Source organism: Pinus tabuliformis, chromosome Q (assembly GCF_031772625.1).
Source record: "Pinus tabuliformis cultivar Carrire ecotype Pingquan chromosome Q, CPIR1, whole genome shotgun sequence".
In the NCBI taxonomy this organism is placed as follows: domain Eukaryota; kingdom Viridiplantae; phylum Streptophyta; class Pinopsida; order Pinales; family Pinaceae; genus Pinus; species Pinus tabuliformis.
The window spans coordinates 996,783,814-996,801,755 of record NC_142296.1 but is presented as its reverse complement, the minus strand read 5'-3'; the positions used below and the strand labels follow the sequence as shown (position 1 = coordinate 996,801,755).

The 17,942-nt window shown below is 41.4% G+C and overlaps 1 pseudogene across 1 annotated transcript in view; it reads right to left on the bottom strand.

The window, feature by feature from the left end:
• LOC149222824 (uncharacterized) overlaps positions 1-17,942 on the bottom strand; it is a 369,394-nt pseudogene that overhangs the window by 498 nt on the left and 350,954 nt on the right. The window contains exon 15 of the transcript XR_016249667.1: positions 68-154. The product of XR_016249667.1 is annotated as an uncharacterized LOC149222824 (transcript). The remainder of the gene's footprint in view (positions 1-67; positions 155-17,942) is intronic.

Genomic DNA, 17,942 nt, shown 5'->3' with positions numbered 1-17,942 from the left:
TAAACAAGAATTTGCCTTCAATTAGATTGAAGTGAATAGAGAATATTCACAGAGTATCACTATTTACCTTGCCTATGCTTTGACCGGAGTGGAGATATTCAACAGCATTGGAAACTGACTTTACACCCAAAAACTGCTTTGGATCTAATGCAATCTGATTAGAGCAAAACAATTATGTGAGTTTTTTTTGGCTATTAAGAAATTTAGCAGAAATCCTTGGACTGCTGCATACTGCACTGTAATTGATCATGATTTACTCTTCTTAGATTCAAAATTGTTAAAAGAATACTTGAGAAAGAAGACCATTTGAACAGGTACATCTTGAAAAAAAAAGCCTATTTCCATAATGTTTAAGACCATGAGCATCTTCTGTAAAAAGTACTATGATCAACAAAGATTTACACTTGATACTAAGACATTTAAGAATACATTTTGTTCATGAAATAAACTTCAACCATAGATTCCCTAAATTGCCCCTTGATATGAACAAATGCAATTGGAAATTTTTAAGGGATGTCCTTTTCGACAGAAGTGATGTAAACAATAGTTAGTAAAAGAGTCCCCCAAAAGGGGGAAAACTAGTGTTTGTATTCAATTGGTACTACCAAATGCTTGCTTGGTTCTTTGTTTGTCCTTACATTGTCTTGTTCAAGTGAAGATTCAAGTGGAGCACTCTTGCAGTGGTATCAGGGCAAGATTTTCTTTTAGGCCTCCCTTTTCTTCTGTTTTGTGGCAGAGATCGTAAGAGGATAATAACCTACAACGTTGAGCTCATGGTAGTGTATCCTAGAGCCTCCAGATCTCAACATTCCAATAAAGAAGACGTTCAAATTTGTAGTGTCCTTTTTTACCTTCACTTTATTTGACTGATATGATGTTATTGTCTGAGGGCATTCTGGTTACAAGAATGACTTGGCTGGTTGACAGATACACTTCTGGATGATGTGATCTAAACTTTTGATTTGATTTGATTATTGTTTGATGTGTACATATATATTTTACGGTTTTTGTTTTGATATCCTAGTGACGTTATAGAGAATTGGAAATGAATACATCGTATATGTTATACCACAAAAACTATTATGTTAGATGATGTTAATGTTGGTGTAATATCCCAAGTAGGATATTTTGCTAATTTTGCACAGATCTAGCTTAATCAAAATATCTCCATAAAACAACCATTCAATTAACACAAGATTGCCATGTAAAATAGAAAAAATAGAGTGCATGCAATTCAATAACACGATAAGCAGAAATAATCTCAGCTTTTATTATAATAGCAACTGGAGTTAACATGTTGATACAATAAAATAGCTGAGATGGAAAATTGGCCTCAAGAATCTACTCCAATGCTATGCTGGCCCTCCAAAACTAAACTGAAATGTAATTGCTGAGCTATCCTGTGAATTCTGGATGAATTCACCAAGGCGAGATGGGTACTCGTCCAATCTCACTGAATCACCTGAGGGTTTCCGTCTTGGGGCTACCAATAGAGTAGAGAACTGGGTTCTCAACCTCTCATACAAGAAGAAATATCAAATCCAAGATGTCCTCCAATGGCCTCCTCCTCCTCTTTTTATAAATCTGATGGACCCCTCTAGAACCTCTTATTTTATTATTATTTTAATAATGGACCACCTTTCCTCTTTTTATTTCAATTAAAATATTATTTTTAATGTGGGAAAATGGTAAATTGGACACCATGCCTCCCCAGGTCATTGAAAATCACTTTTAACCATCCCATCCTGTAGATCTCCTTGTTCTAGTTCCAATGAGCTATTACATTAAGGTGTTTCGTCAAGTATTCCTCTCAAAAAGCCACCTTGAGCATAATTGATTGAGTTAGGCTAAACAATAACATTGTTTCTTGATAGTTGTCGAAATGCAGCGAAATGAAAGGCAAGTTGTGCAGATGATGGAATATGCCAAGCGAATGCCATCAGATCCCATAGGAACTCCTCAAAACCCCATGAAACATCTCGAGAATCCCCTTGGCCCCCTAATGAAGTAAACCTGCACCAGTGACCTGTCTACCTCCAACCCTAAAAGTCCATCCATAAGGAACACTAGAAAAAGGAACATCACAAATCCTCTCGCCCAAAGATTGCTTGCCCTTAAGAAATCCAAACTTGTGGACTAGCCTGATGGCCCAATGCAACTGAGACCCAATGCTCAGATCCCATACAAACCACTGGGTGATGCGATGTTTTTGTGTCAACCCACCATGAACAGAACCCTCAATGCTTGGATCCCAAACCAATCTTTCGCTGAACTTGTCATCAACAAATCCTCATGGATCCCAATGCCACCAAGAACAAGCATCAATGCTCCATGGCTCATGTTGTGTTATAGCTCCAGTTGTGAATGATGCTCCATCAACTACGTACCAACTCATTACCCCTCTCCAGTCCAACCCCCGACTCAATACAATGCCAATCCTACTCTCTTGATGCTGGGATGGAATGTTGAAGACCTAGGGCATGTAGTATCTGACATGTCTAAGGGTCCCTGCTCTATTATGCCCCTGACTAAGAATATTGCATCATCAATAGGATACCAACTCATGATCTCTCACCAATCCAATGCATGGGCACCTGTGTAAGGAACAAATCTACTAGGCTGATATGGGTCCTTGCTCAACTCAGAATGCTCTGCCTGGTCAATCAACAAGATATGTCTAAAGAAACCTGCCTCTCTCCCTATCATAGGTACAAGTGGCCAAACTATGCTACACACCCTATCTATATAATCCTGGAGAGGGCTGTTGACTGAAAACATTGTAGCTCTGGTGGCTGCCACTGCACCTATCGACACCACATTAGCAAGTAGGCCCAAAGATGGATGCACCACCATCTCTGAAGATCCTCTCTCATCTATCCGGAAACTCCATGCTCCTGTCAACCTCCAGCACCTCTTGAGGACAAATGTCCACAAATACTGCCACCCTGCTAGTTGTCTATACATCTGTTTGCTCCTCATCAATGGATGACCCCAAGGGTGGTTGCTCATACTCCTCCATCACGGAATCAATATGAACCTCCCATTGGCTCTCCTCAAAAGGCTCATCATGCATACTGTGCATATCATCCTCCTCAGCTGACTCATGCTCCACCATATGCTGCTCATGCTGAATCATCACTGGTGATTTGTCATCCTGACTGTCTCTCATAGGGTCCACTGACTGCTCACCATACACATTGGAATATAAATTTGGCATGCTGTCAACAACTCCACAAGACTGCTCATGCTCCTCAGAGGCATCCTCGTATGCACCCATGGATTCGTTCAAAGAAGATTCCTCATCCTGAGAGTCAGAAGGGATCTCCTCCTACTCTTCCTCTGTCATCTCCTTAGTGTCACTCAAGCATGAGTGGTCAAGTCATCAAGGTTCCTTGCAGATGAAGCAAAGACCGTTTCTCCTCAACTCATTCTTGTTGCATGGTTGGTCACCACAAATCTTCCGCGACTCCCCCATTGCTAGTTGTCTCCTAAACAATTTTATGTTCAGCTTAACCAACCTTTTGACTAGTTCATAAGCACGAGGTGAGAACAACCGATCCTTCCTCCATATGGCCAACAATTTGGCTTGCAATCTCTTGCAAATGGCTTCATGGCCTCCCATACATGAAGATAGTATGGATTGCATGTTTGCCTTGACTGTGTCAGGATGTTGTTTCTGAATGCTGAAGAACTGTTGGAATATTTGAAGGATCAGGTTATCACATCCAAAATCAAACACGACTTCGTAAGATCTAAGCATGGTCATGGATTCTAAAATCTTTAGCTTTTTCCCCAAGGTAAGTCCCACGGTGTCATCCTAGTCTAGAAAGGTCTCTACTATCAGTCTAAAGACTCCCTTTATAATATCATCGTTGTAAGGGGGTATAGGTGCAGTCAGTTTCATAATGTTACTGAGACATGATGCAATAGAGAATATGAACCTTTCGCAAGGTTCCTCCAAGAACTTGTGTTGTATGAGAGCTATGTCACAGGGTTCGCCGAACTTGAAGGTTCAGGTTCGAAATTCGGTGAACCTCAAAAAAAATTTGAAATTCGTTCAGGTTCGCCGAACCTGAAATTCGAACCTGAAGTCGAACCTAATCGAACTCGAACTTGAACGAACCTCTTCGAACCTGAACGAACTTGAACGCGAATTTAATCGAATTTTTTTAAGGTTCGATTTAGGGTTCGCCGGTTTTTTTGACAGTTTTATTTGGCTGTTTACGAAAAAAACCAGGGGCCGCATACCGCTTTTCTGCAACGCTTCCCGCCAAATATTTCTTTATAAACGATGGCTCTCTAACGTTTTGGCACAAGCTGTCGGGAGTATTGAGTGAGCGTTTGTATTGAGCAGGCTGCAGAGCTGTGTATTTGCTAACAGTCTTTTGTCATACCTCGTGGGCCAATTTGGCCTGTGTTTTATATCTATGCCGCAAATGCCAAAATTGACCAAAAAAATCTGGCTGGAAAGGAGCCAAAAAATGACCTCATTAAACTACTGCGTTCAAATTTATCAATTTTGAAAGCAACATCACCACATTAGCTTGACAGACGGCCTTTCCAACACTGCACAGGGTATTTTTGTGTGAAATCAAAACAAATCACTGCTGTTATAGGTATCCAACCACCATTCCAGGTAGAAATTGCCAAAATCCACAACTATCACAAATTTTTGCCCTCGAGAATGGTAAAATCCAAACTAGGAATGCTTCTCCAAAGTGTTAAATGTCAAATCCAACGAAAAAGAGTCAAAAAAGAAACCTGCTGCTATCAGTTTTCAACCACCAAATTTCCAACACATACAAATGGTCTTCAGAACTTACTGTTTTGGTTTAAGCTATGTTGCATGGGTTCCCGAACCCGGGGATGGGGTTCTCGAACCCGTCCTGGGTTCTCGTCCCCAAGTACCGGATTCGGGTTCGGGTGCTTCTGAGAAGAACCCATAAGAACCGGGTTCTTCTATGAAGAACCGGGTTCTTCATTAAAAAAAATTGGGTTCTTTTGTCTTGACGGGTACAGAGAACCCTGATGATGGGTACTTGGAACCCCAAAATCAGGTTCTTTTGGGTTCATTTTAGTTTTTATATTTTATTTTTTAATTAATTTAATGGGCTTCCCCTAATATTCTAGGTAGCTAGTTCTTCATCTTGTGAGAGGAATTGGAGTACTTATGCCTTTATCCATTTAGTAAAGAGAAATATGTTGGGCTCAAAGAAGGCAGAGAACTTAGTGTACGTTCATAGCACACTTCGTCTCATATCTCGAAAAGACCCTGGATACGAGGGTCCTTTCAAGAGATGGGACCAATACACAAACGATGCTATGTGTGTGGATGAGGAGATACAACCAGATGGCCTTACTGAGCTACCTCCAATTGCTATGGATGAGCAAGAGCCTCAAGATGAGAGTGATCCCTACCTGGAGAGCATGCTAACTGAAGATCTGAGTGATGTTGATGACATCGCTTGAGGAAGCCATTGTTCACTATTAGATACTTTTATTTTAGTATTTTAAAATTTCTCAGTTCTTGTTTGGAGATGCCTTAAGACAAATTTTGAATGTAGTATGACGATGGACATATATCATGATTCTTATTAATATGTAAACTCCAATTTGCACTTGATATCTAACTAGAAATTTTGAAATTTCATTGTGAATGTTGAATGTTCAATGATGTGCATGTTTAAATATTTAAAGTTTAAATCATAAATATTTTAGTTTTCTTGTTTAAATTTGAAAAATATAAAATATATATATATATATATATATATATATATATATATATATATATATATATATATATATATACCCCCGACGAACCCACGCACCCTGTTTCGAAAAATGATGTACCCATCCCCGTCCCCGCACCCGTACCCGTCCCCGAACCCACGTTTCCTGGCAACATAGGGTTTAAGGTTTCTGTTAGTATTTAAACATTAAAACGATGTGATTTTTTAAAAGATTACTAGTATTTGACATTCATTTAAATTTTGAAGACTGAAAATTATGTCATTTCTTTTTGCAAACTACTATTATGTATGTTTACATTTAACTAGATGTTAGAATGATTACATTATTCATGTATGTTTACTAATAAGAATTTGTATTCATGTATTTATGGATTGATTTTGAATTTTCTATTATTTTGTCATATATAGTTATATATATATATATATATTGAAAAATATGTATAGTCGAACCTAATGCCGAACCTCATTCGAACCTGATCGGAAAATTCGAATTCGAATCGAACTTAATCATTGTCGAACTCGCCCACGGGGCTTTGGATTGACGGTGAATGGGTGCGCTGTTAAGGCACTCCTTGCGATAGGTCACCGGTTCAAATCCCCCGTGGGTACTTAGGTTAGTCTTAACTAGAAAAAAAAAATCATTGTCGAACTCGAATTCGAACTCGAACCATGTGACATAGTATGAGAGTAAGCATGGCGAGTTTTAAAGTCCAACTTAGTTTCTTCCCCTCCAACTGACCCACCTTGGAAAGGAGTGAGTCTAGTTCATCCAGTTTGAAAAGGGCTTTCACTGTGACCCTCATGTGTTTCAAATTAGTCCCAAGTGAAAGGATCTTGTGTACTATTTTTGGCTTCTTCTGCAAATCTCTTGGCTGCTCATGGTTAAGAATGGCATGGATCTCTTTTGAGAAAGGTCTGCTGGCCAATTTTGTTTTCTCATCTATATTGCAACCCATTGAGGGGCTGCTGTGTTGGTGTATGAGATGTTTTAAATACTCCATTGTTCAGTAACACATATGGAAATAAGGGCAGTTCAGCTACAATCAGTCAACAGATGACAATACAAGGCTACTACAGTAGCATGTAAAAACATTGATATACTCTAGCAACCAATTATGCTCACCATTTAGGACATTTATTGACCATTATAGCAGTATTTGACTCAATACATGGACTTCTCACTCAACCACACATTTACCGTCAACATAATACTGACCAATTCTAACAGTCCAACCCTATACTTAAGACAGTCATCCCTTTAACAACTCTGACTATAGTATTCCCTTGAAAAAAAAGCCCCTGCTTTACCAATGACTTCTCGAGTGTGTTGGATGTATTGTTTTTTGGGGTGGTTTGTTAAACAGTTAGATGGTGATCATGCTGTTAGTGTTTCTTGATTTTTGTTCCCAAGACACTTGGTGCATGTACCAACAAACTTAAAAAATAGACTGATGCTACTTATATTTGTCCCGTAATTAATCATACCATAAAGTAGAACTCAGAAAGGACATATATTTGTATTTCCCCCTTCATGAACTTAGTCACAGAGATAGTAAGAACCCAACAGTACATGTTACCTCCAGAATACATGCAAACTTAAATATGAGATGATCACACTAATAACAAATGCATAGAATGACAACACTGGGCATAAGGAACTGGAACTTGTGCTGAAGACTCAGCGGGTGTGAGATGCTTTCACAAATTTAGATGAAGTGCCCAAGATCTACTCATTGTTTAGGCTCAGCTACAATGGAGTTAAGATACTCGGTCTTCCAGTGATAGAATCCCGCCCTGGCAGTGGAGAGAACGTCCAATAGTCTAATACCGCTTTCCTCTTTTAAAATATGTCCAGCCAACATAGTAGGCAATTCCTTCACTGGTATTTGTTTAGCTTTTATTCTTTTACAGTGAGAATGACTGAAGGAAATCACAACGACCAGGATCTCTACCACTGTATGTTTCTCAAGAATACAGTCCCACAGACCCACCAGTTTGAATCTATTCTCCAGATGTTGAACTCTGCTCAAGAATAACCCCCATGCTGTAAGATAGCAAGAGAGAGCTTAGGTCTGCCTGGAAATGAACACACACAATAAGGATTCAAATGAATGCGCTCAACCCACAGCCCATAACATTATATTTTTGAGATACGCTGGCCAAAACTCGTGCCTAATTAGAGGAAAACTTCTCTCTCCTTGTCTGCAAACACAGTTTCAAGCCACTCGATAACACACAGGCCCCCCTTTTTAACACAACTCAACCTCCACAACAGCGTTATATACTGGCAGTTTAACCATGGAAATTCGTGCTATTGAATACAGGAACTTGACCTTCACTTGGTGATGGGTTTCAACCAGCAACTCGTATCTTCTTGGACACTTCTCTCGCGGAATCCATCCAACAAATAACTTCAAAACCAACCCAATAATGGAGATAAGGCTTCGATTTCCCTTCTTCCTCGGAGAAACACGTTCAATATAGCAACTTGTCCAGCCGATACGTTTTTGGAAAAACTTTGATGTTTCCAACAATGGTTTCGTTCTTGGCACCTGGAACGAATTCAGCATCACCATAAAATCAATTGACGACTACATAAAGAAAATATTCAGCTCCATGATGATAGTCGGCCCCTCCATACAACACGTCCAACAAATGAATGATAACCTGCGACCTGAGATAAGGCATGAAATACGACTCCCTTGAGTCCAGACATGTCTTTTGTTAGCAAAAGCAAGGCCAGGGAAATAGCTGCTTGTCCAGCGACCAGTGTTAAGTGACTCAACACTCTTCAACTGAAAGAAAACACCCAACTGAGTAAATCTTCCAGTCAGACCGAGAGAAAACTCAGATTCAGTAGATGTTTCAGCATATAACAAATTTGACTCTCAGAATGCAGTCCTCACTCAGCAACAAACGGAACATAAATCGTGCCACGGGACTGTTCATGGGTTAGGAGAGCGTCTCGTTCTTCCTTTCCTGCAGACTCGTCTTCAGCTCGGGTATAGTTTCGAACTCCACCGAGGAATGGAACGCTTGATTGATCAATCAGAGGAAGAAATGCAGTCATGACATTTTCAAGTTTCTCCTTGAAACCTTTGCCGCCTCCAACTAGGGTGATAATAAAACTCTGGCCCTTTTCAATTTCAAAGTGCGATAATAAACTTTGCTCCTCTCAACTTCAAAAATGATATTTGATCAAATACAAGCTGATATTTGATTAAATACGACAGTTTGAAATTTTAATGCGACCCCTCTTAAACCTTAGGATGAATAAATTATCGGCCCCCTATATCTTTGTAATAAATCAAAATTGATTTAATATTCCATCCTTCATAAAAAATTAAGCTTGACCCTTCAAGAGATTATTTTGGTCCTGAATAATTGGCCCTTTACATAGATTTAGCTTACCCTTGGTGGATGACAATGAAATTTGGGTTCAAAATTTAATCCTAGACTTCACTAGTTTAATAATTCATCCCAATTAAACTAAAATCATAATATTTGTAGAATAACTAATAATCATCAGATAATTTGTTTGTGGGATAACAATTTGTCGAACACATCACATGCAACTTTTGCCGATCCAATAATGCCTACAAAAATAGTAAACCCTTGATTTTCTTCCGAAGTTGATCTGCAATCAAACCGTTAGGCTGGCATGATGCACACTTTGATACCACTGTAATATCCCAAGCAGGGTATTTTGCTAATTTTGCAGAAATCTAGCTTTAATCAAAATTTCTCCATAAAGTATCCATTCAATTAATAGAAGATTGCCATGCAAAATAGAACAACTAGAGTGCATGCAATTCAATAATACCATAAGCAAAAATAATCTCAACTTTTATTATAATAGAAATTGGGGTTTACATGTTGATACAATAAAATAGCTGAGATGGAAACTTGGCCTCAAGAATTTGCGCCAATGTTGTGTTGGCCCTCCAAAATTGAACTGGAATGTCACTCCTGAACTCTTTTGTGAATTCTGGATAAATTCACCAAGAGGAGATGGGTACTCATCCAATCTCACTGAATCACCCGAGGGTTTCCGTCCTGGGGCTACCAATAGATAAGAGAATTAGATTCTCAACCTCTCATACAAGAAGAAATATCAAATCCAAAATGTCCTCTAATGGCCTCCTCCTCCTCTTTTTATAAATTTGATGGACCCTCTAGAACATCCTATTTTATTATTATTTTAATCATGGAGCACCTTTTCCTCTTTTTATTTCAATTAAAATATTATTTTTAATGTGGGAAAATGGTAAATTGGCCATCATGCCTCCCCATGTCATTGACAATCACTTCTAACCATCCCATCCTGTAGATCCCCTCGTTTCGGTTCTAACGAGCTATCATATTAAGGTGTTTCGTCAAGAATTCTTCTCGAAATGCCACCTTGAGCATAATTGATTGAGTTAGGCCCAAAAATAACATTGTTTCTTGAAAGTTGTAAGAGTGCAGCGAAACAAAACGCAGGTTGTGCAGATGATGGAATATGCCAAGCGGATGCCATCGGATCCCATAGGAACTCCTCAAAACCCCATGAAACATCTCCAAAAGCCCCTGGGCCCGTTGATGAAGCAAAACTTGCACCTGTGACCTATCTACCTCCAACCCTGAAAGTCCGTCCATAAGGAACACCAAAAAAAGGAACATCACAGTTGGTTTGTCGAGTGTAATAGGAAGAACCAAAGATGCATATTGACTCTGGATTGAGTAAAAAAATGTGGATGTATGGATTGAGTAAAAACAATGTGGATGTATAGATAGGAAAATTTTTACCAAATAAGCTAGCATATGGGAAAAGGGTTGTATGATGAGATGTGACATGAGTACCATCAAGGAGAGAAGGTTTAGCTTTCCTAGTTGTGCCTACTAGCCTTCCTACCATGGAATAGGTTTTATGCTTTTCCCTAGAGGTCACACATTTCCATAAGGCTAGGCCACAAATTCAATTACTTACCAGTTGTTAAAGGGTGTGCAATAAGGTGTCAATCCCTCGTTAATGACCATTAGTTTTTCACTAGTGGAGATTGAATTGGGTTAGTCAAGTCCCAACCATGACATTGTTCTCCATCATTGAAAAATGATACAAGAACGGGGTACATACTAGTATATACTACTTGAAGGGCATGTAGGGGCACGACACCCTAGGTATCATGCACTTAAAGAGTTGTAAAGGTTGTGTAGCTCTTGGTACCAAATACTTGAAGGCTTTGAGTTAACTTGGTCTCACACTTGGTATTTGCTATTGACTTTGATTCGATTTATGTAGGATTTGGAGAAAAGTGTCGTTTGGCATATGCATTTTATTTTAGCATGGAGAATTAAGTGAATTGCATGAGTTATTTGATTGATCATATAGACATATGCACATCTTTTTAGAAAAGGGAAATAGAATTCTACTTTATAATTGTAAATGGAAATGCACATAGAAAGGGGAGAGTTAAATGGAAAGAATTTTTTTTTAATTAAATTGAAAATAATAATTTCATGTGCATGTACTCAATGAGGAAAAAGATAAGGGATCAAGGAACATCTAAGAGTTAAAATAGAAGAGGTTGGGATGTGATGAATAATCTATATTTTTCTCTTAAATAAAAGTACTTTTGCATGGAGTAAATGTAATGCCCCTTGCCAAAAATATGCTAACTCAATTTGCAAAAAAAAAAAAAATCTCTCTCAAACATTTTGACAAATACTTTGCATGTAAATATTTCTTCAAACACTTTGTATGCAAACAAGAAGAGATATTTTTGTAAAGACATTTCTTCAAACATTTTGCCTGCGATTAAAGATGAAACCCTCACTTGATAAAATCCCCAAATTAACCATAATAACTCAGCCCAATTCTTTATTAATCTTCAACATGAAATTACGTGCTTGATGGCCAAAAAATTGATTTCTGAAACTTGGGAGTTGTTTTGGCAAATGGCACTAATTGGATGAAGAAATTTGTTGAAGAAGATAGCTTTGAGAATAAAATGAATCTGTCTCAAGAGAGAATGCAACCTCGCTAGGAAGAATGTTGTCCAATCCAAATATTACGGTCTCCTCAAGGAAAATCAACTCCACAATAAACTTGACCTTCACAAAGAATTTCAATTCCCTCAATCAAATGTGGCTTCCTTGGTAAGCTTGGCCTCCACAATAATAAACCCGGCCACTTCAAAGAAATTTAGCTTTCATAATGAATTTGACCCCCACTAAATATACTTGGCCTCCTCAAAGAATTTTGGCTTCCACTATGGATTTGGCCTCCAAAAATATAAGAGCTATTGTACCTAGATGAATCATGTAATACTCCTAAAGGAAATTTACAATGATAAACAAAGAAAACATAGCAAAGACACACACACAAATCCACACCACATTAAACACCCAAAAAATGCCATAATTTGCGTTGAGCTGAGCCATTTTATTAATATAAATATTGGGTGCAAGATAAGGTCAAAATTGTTGCACCTGGGTTTGCCCATGGCAAGCTAACAATGCCCATGTGATGATATTAGTTGCTTGGACAAAAGTGTAGTTGTCCCCAAAATAGCTTTGTGTTGTCCCTTTGAAAACTACACTACTAGTTGCAAACAATGGCTTCTAGGACCTCCTTCGTTGCTTAGAAAATCCTGAGAAATTAACCCCAGACTCTCCTTCAATAACCCACAAAAACCTACAAAGGAATTGGCCAAATGTTGTCCTTGAAATTTTGGCCCAAATTCCCCTAGCTCCTCTAGCTGTTGGGTATTTCGACCCACTAGTAAATCATGTTGCTAAATGCCCCCAAAATGGCTGAGATATCCAACAATTTTCCTCCCATAACTCCTCCACAAAGCTCAACCCCAAATTCCTCTCCCTCCTTGTGTCTGACGTGTCGCACGAAATAGATTTGCGCAGACCATACGCAGTCTCTACTGAGCCCACTCCATAAACATATTGGAAAGCTCTTGGATCGATCTAAAGATGATGGATACTCCCTCCTAGGGCTAGCACTCGAAGTCCACCGAAGCAAGGGTGAGATTCTCGCTTGAAAATCTCTTGTGCTCAACAACACATGTAGACTTGGCTTCCAACTCAAGCGTGCTAGTCAAGGTGAATGCTCAAATGATCAAAGATGCCCAAAATGAGTGCCTCCTCCTATTTTGTCATTGTGCCTCCAATTTGCCCATGTGGGGCCCAACCATCGTACCCTTCATCCTTTCCCTCCAAGAAATGCATATTTCCTCATTGGAGTGGTCCCCACCATCCACTAACCATTTGATTTTTCCCTTTTCTACTAAGTTGGGCTCTTTCCTTAGCTTCAAAACTCAAGTGGGGTCCCGCAACCCACTTTTCCTAAGTGAAAGTGTAGAATATGACAAAATTGGCAAAATTGATATTTCCCCTTAACAATATTGCTAAGTGGGAATATCACAGTCCTCTCCACCAAAATGTTGCTTGTTCTCAAGCAATTGCAATGATGGATTCTAGAGTATCTGCTCTCCCTTCCAAGTGGCATCCTCACCGGGCAGATTCCTCCATCTGATCAAAAACTCCTTGATAATTCTGTTCCGTAAGTGCCTCTCACGGGTGTCCAAAATGGCCTCTGCCTACAAGACCAGATGCCCCTCATCATCCATGGGCAGTAACTCTGTAGTTGCTGTCACTTGCTGGCCCAATTCCTTTTTCAGGCAAGATACATGGTAAATGTTGTGAACTCGACTCCTTGGGGGTAGCTCCAGCTCATACACTAACTCCCACACCCTCCTAGTGATTGTGTATGGCCCATAAAAGTGGGGCTTGAGCTTCTCGGCCCCCTTCTTCTTGAGCATGGATTGTCTGTACTACTGAAGTCTTAGGAAAACCAGATCCCCAACCTCAAACTGCCTCTCTACTCGTCCTCTATCAGCGTAGAGATTTTGTTGGTTCTATGCAGTCTGTAGGTTGTCTTTGAGAGCCCATAAGATATCATGGCTCTCCTGAATCCAATCCTTGGCCCTTGGGGCCTTACTATCTCGAAACATCACATCAGCGAAAGATAAGTCATCATAATCGTACAAAGCTCTGAATGGGGACATACCTATGGACATGTGGTATGTTGTGTTGTAGCAGTACTCGCCCAAATGCAACCACCGTATCCATGCACGCTGTTGGCCCATCACATAGTTGCGTAGATAACCCTCCAGCCACTTGTTTACAATCTCTGTCTGCCCATCCGTCTGGGGGTGGTAACTAGTGCTCGGGGTGAGCTTCGTACCCACCATCCGTAACAACTCCTGCCAAAATTCCCCCATGAACCTACTGTCTCGGTCACTGACAATGGTCTTCGGAAGACCATGAAGCTAAAACACCTCCTTGAAAAACAGTTCAGCCACCTGTGAAGCCGAGGACCAGGCTAAAATAGTGAAGAAGTGGGCAAATTTTGTCAATCTGTCTACCACCACATATATGCAGTCCTTGCCTTGGACTGTAGGCAACCCGATGATAAAATCCATTGAGATACTCTCCCATTTCCCCTCAGGGATAGGAAGAGGTTGTAATAATCCAGCAGGGTGTGTCTGTTCACCCTTGTTCCTTTAGCACACATCACACTCCCGGACGTGCTTCAGAACACCATCCTTAAGGCCTCTCCATGCAAAAACACTCTCTGATAGTCTTGTAAGTTTTGGTGAACCTCTGATACCCGGCTAAAATTGAGTCGTGGGAAGCCTGCACAATCTTCTCCCGCAAGTGGGAGTTGGGCACTAAATTGATCTGGTCCCTGTAGTAGATTACCTCATCCATCACCCTGTACCGATCATCCATAATTGCACCATCCAAGACCTCACATGCAAATCGTTCCTTGGAATACTCCACTAGAAGCTGCGTCTTCCAGTGTGACGCCATGCTCATCAATGAAATAGCGGCTTGCCTCCTAGACAGAACATCCGCTACCACATTGTGCCGACCCTAAACATAATCAATGTCAAAGTCATACGCCTGAATCTTGCTCACCCACTTTTGTTGCCTCTCCTGCAACTGCTTCTGCTCCAAAAAGAATCTGAAGCTATTATGATCTGTTTTCACCCAGAACCTGCTGCCCACCAAGTATTGTTTAAACTTGGCCAATGCATGCATGATGGCTAGCATCTCTTTGTCGTATATGGAGTATAACCGCTCATGGTGAAGTAGCTTCTGACTCTCAAAGTCTATCGGGTGCGCCCCTGCATCAGGACTGCTCCTACTCCCTCCCCTGATGCATCGCAGTCAAGCACAAAGGGCTGCATGAAATTTGGGAGTGCCAACACCAGGCAACTACTCATCACCTGTTTGAGGCGCTCAAAAGCCTCATGTGCTCCATCGACCCACTCGAATGCCCCTTCTTGGTCAAATATGTGACGTAAGTTTCCAACTGTGAGAAGCCCTTCACGAAATTCTTGTAGTACATGCATATACCCACAAAACCCCTCAACTATGTCACATTCTGGGGCATTGGCCAGTCCCGGATGGCCCTAATATTTTCTCCTTGTGCACTCTCACACCATCCTCCCTAATAATATGCCCTAAATAGAGCCTCTCTGTCAATGCAAACTCTCACTTGGACAACTTGGCGTAGAACTGTTGCTCCTCTAAGATGTTCAACACCACCTCCAAGTGCTCCTCCCAGGTCCAACTATAATCCGAATGTCATCAAAAAACACCAACACAAATCTCCGCAATTGCCCATGGAACACATGGTTCATGCAGGACTGGAAGGTGGCAGGTGTGTTGCTTAGCCCGAAGGGCATAACTAGGAACTCGAAGTAACCATAGTGGCACCTGAACGCCGTCTTGCGGATGTCCTGCTCCCTCACTCCGATATGGTGGTACCCTGAACGCAGGTATATCTTGCAGAAGATCTTGGCCCCTCTAAGCTCATCCATAAGCTCATTTATGCGTGGAATGGGGTAGCGGTTCTTCAGGGTCTTCTTGTTGAGTGCCCGATAGTCTATGCACATATGCAATGTTTCATCCTTCTTCATCGGGACAACTGATGAAGTGAAAGGACTAGAGCTAGGCCTAATATGCCCAAGTGCCAGCAACTCATGAATGACTTGTTCAATCTCATCCCTGTAAGCCTTGGGATGTCTGTAGGGTGTGGTAACAACGACCTGTACCCCTGACTCCAGCTCAATCGTGTGCTCAAACCCTTGGTCAGGTGGCTTCCCTGGTCGTATGTCCCCAAACACTATTGGATACCAGTCCAAAATGGTCTGTATGTTAGGGTGTGGTGGCTTGGGCTGACCCCCAGCCTCATAAATCCTCAACTCCACCATCCACTCAATGTCACCATGCCTCAGGTCAGCCTCCATCCTGTGTGTTGAGACTGTCTGTGGAGGGTAAGAGTGCATGCCCCTAAGAACAACCAAGTTGCCACCCAACCCTATAAACTCCATATCCAACTTCCTCCAATCAGGAGTGACTCGACCAAAAGAATAGAGCCACTGGACACACTCATCACCACATTGGTGTCTGGTACATCCACCAGGAAGAAATGATTCGTCATTGAATACTTCCCCATGGTCACTATCAAAGCAGAACATATTGTGTGCACTGCATGGTCCTATCCCCCGGCATAAGGACTATGAACCCCTCAAACTCCTCGGTCGTGATCCCTCTCCTCTGCACAATTTGTGCATCGATGAAGTTGTGGGTGGCCTCATTGTCCACCAAAACTGAGACGCATTGTTCCTGCACTTTGCCTCTGATCCTCAATGTCAAAAACTTGGGTAACCTACATAAGGACGCAAGGACCCCTCTTGCTACTGCGAAAGGGGCTCCCCCTGGTGCTGGTGGTCGCCTCTCCATGTGTGCCACGTTGTCATCTCTACCTGCCTCCAACTCTAGATCGTTTTCCTGGTCACGGTTAGAGTAGACCTCAATGTAGTGGGCCTTTCTTGTTGTGCATCTATGGCTTGGTGCTCACGGTTCTTGACAAGTGAAGCATAGCTTCCTCCTCTGGAGGTCTCTCCGTTTATCCTCATCCAATTGTCCACGCCCTTGGTTGGCTCTCGATGGTGGAGTCCTAATGTCTCTCCCTCTTTGCTGGAACTCCCATGTGGGTGGTACCTGCGCTCTGGCCCTGGGTAGAGTATCCTGCAAGTCTCGGGCTCTCCCAACTGCATCCTGCAAGGTGGTGGGCCTGTTAGACTTCACCAATCCCCTCAGTGGCTCTATTAGCCCCTCTACGAACATGAAAACCCTCTTGGTCTCTGATAGATCGAGCACCATCACTGACAATCTCAGAAACTCTGAGATGTAGGCCTCAACATTCCCCATCTGCTTGAGCCTTGTCAACTCCCCAAAATGCTCCTTTGGGCCCCTCCTCTCAAAATGCTCTAGCACCTTCCTAGTGAAATCCTCATAGTTTGTAACTCCTGCATGCCCCATTGTGGTTAGCCCATGGAACCACTAGTCATGGGCTTCCCCTTCTAAATGTAATGTGGCAATTTTCATTGCCTCCCCTCCATCATCTAATTGAGTTGGAAGTAGACATCTAGCTTCTCAACCCATGCTCTCGCTAAGCTCTTGGACGAGCTATCAAAAGTTGGGAGGAACAATCTCCCCATGGTACGCTACAAGTCGGTACCATGTGTGTAGCCTCCTCCACCCTGTCCCTTGCTCCTATTGTTACCCTTCAACTGGCAGAAGTCCCTGAAGGTAATAGCCTCTCTAAAGTCGGGCCCGTAGGACTGATACTCCATGAAATAGTCCCCCATGGGCATCTCCTCTTGCCCTTGCTGCGCTCCAGCACCAGATGTTAGAAACATGGGGATAGTGGATCTGGATGGTGTACTAGGAACGAGTGGTACATTGGGGCCATGAGCTGCATGGTGCTGTGAAGTGCCAGATGTTGATTTGGGGTAGTATTGGATGTACTTTAGGCCTCAAAATTTGCAGGGAGGCTTAGACACATGCATTCTCCAATACCCAAAAATCGTTTTGGGAAATTCCACCTGGAAACAATTTTATTAAAATAATTATTTATTTTTAATGGGACCCTATGTCTAAACTTAGGAAATTAAAATAATTAAAGGGTATTAATATAAACTGTGGGTGAAACTTCTAGAAGAAGGCGGAGATCAGGTCAATATGATCCTATCCATTGATTAGAATCTAATTTGGGCCGTTGATTGATCAACAAGAGGATTATAAGAGGAAGCATGATGGGCACTTGAAGGACACACCGAG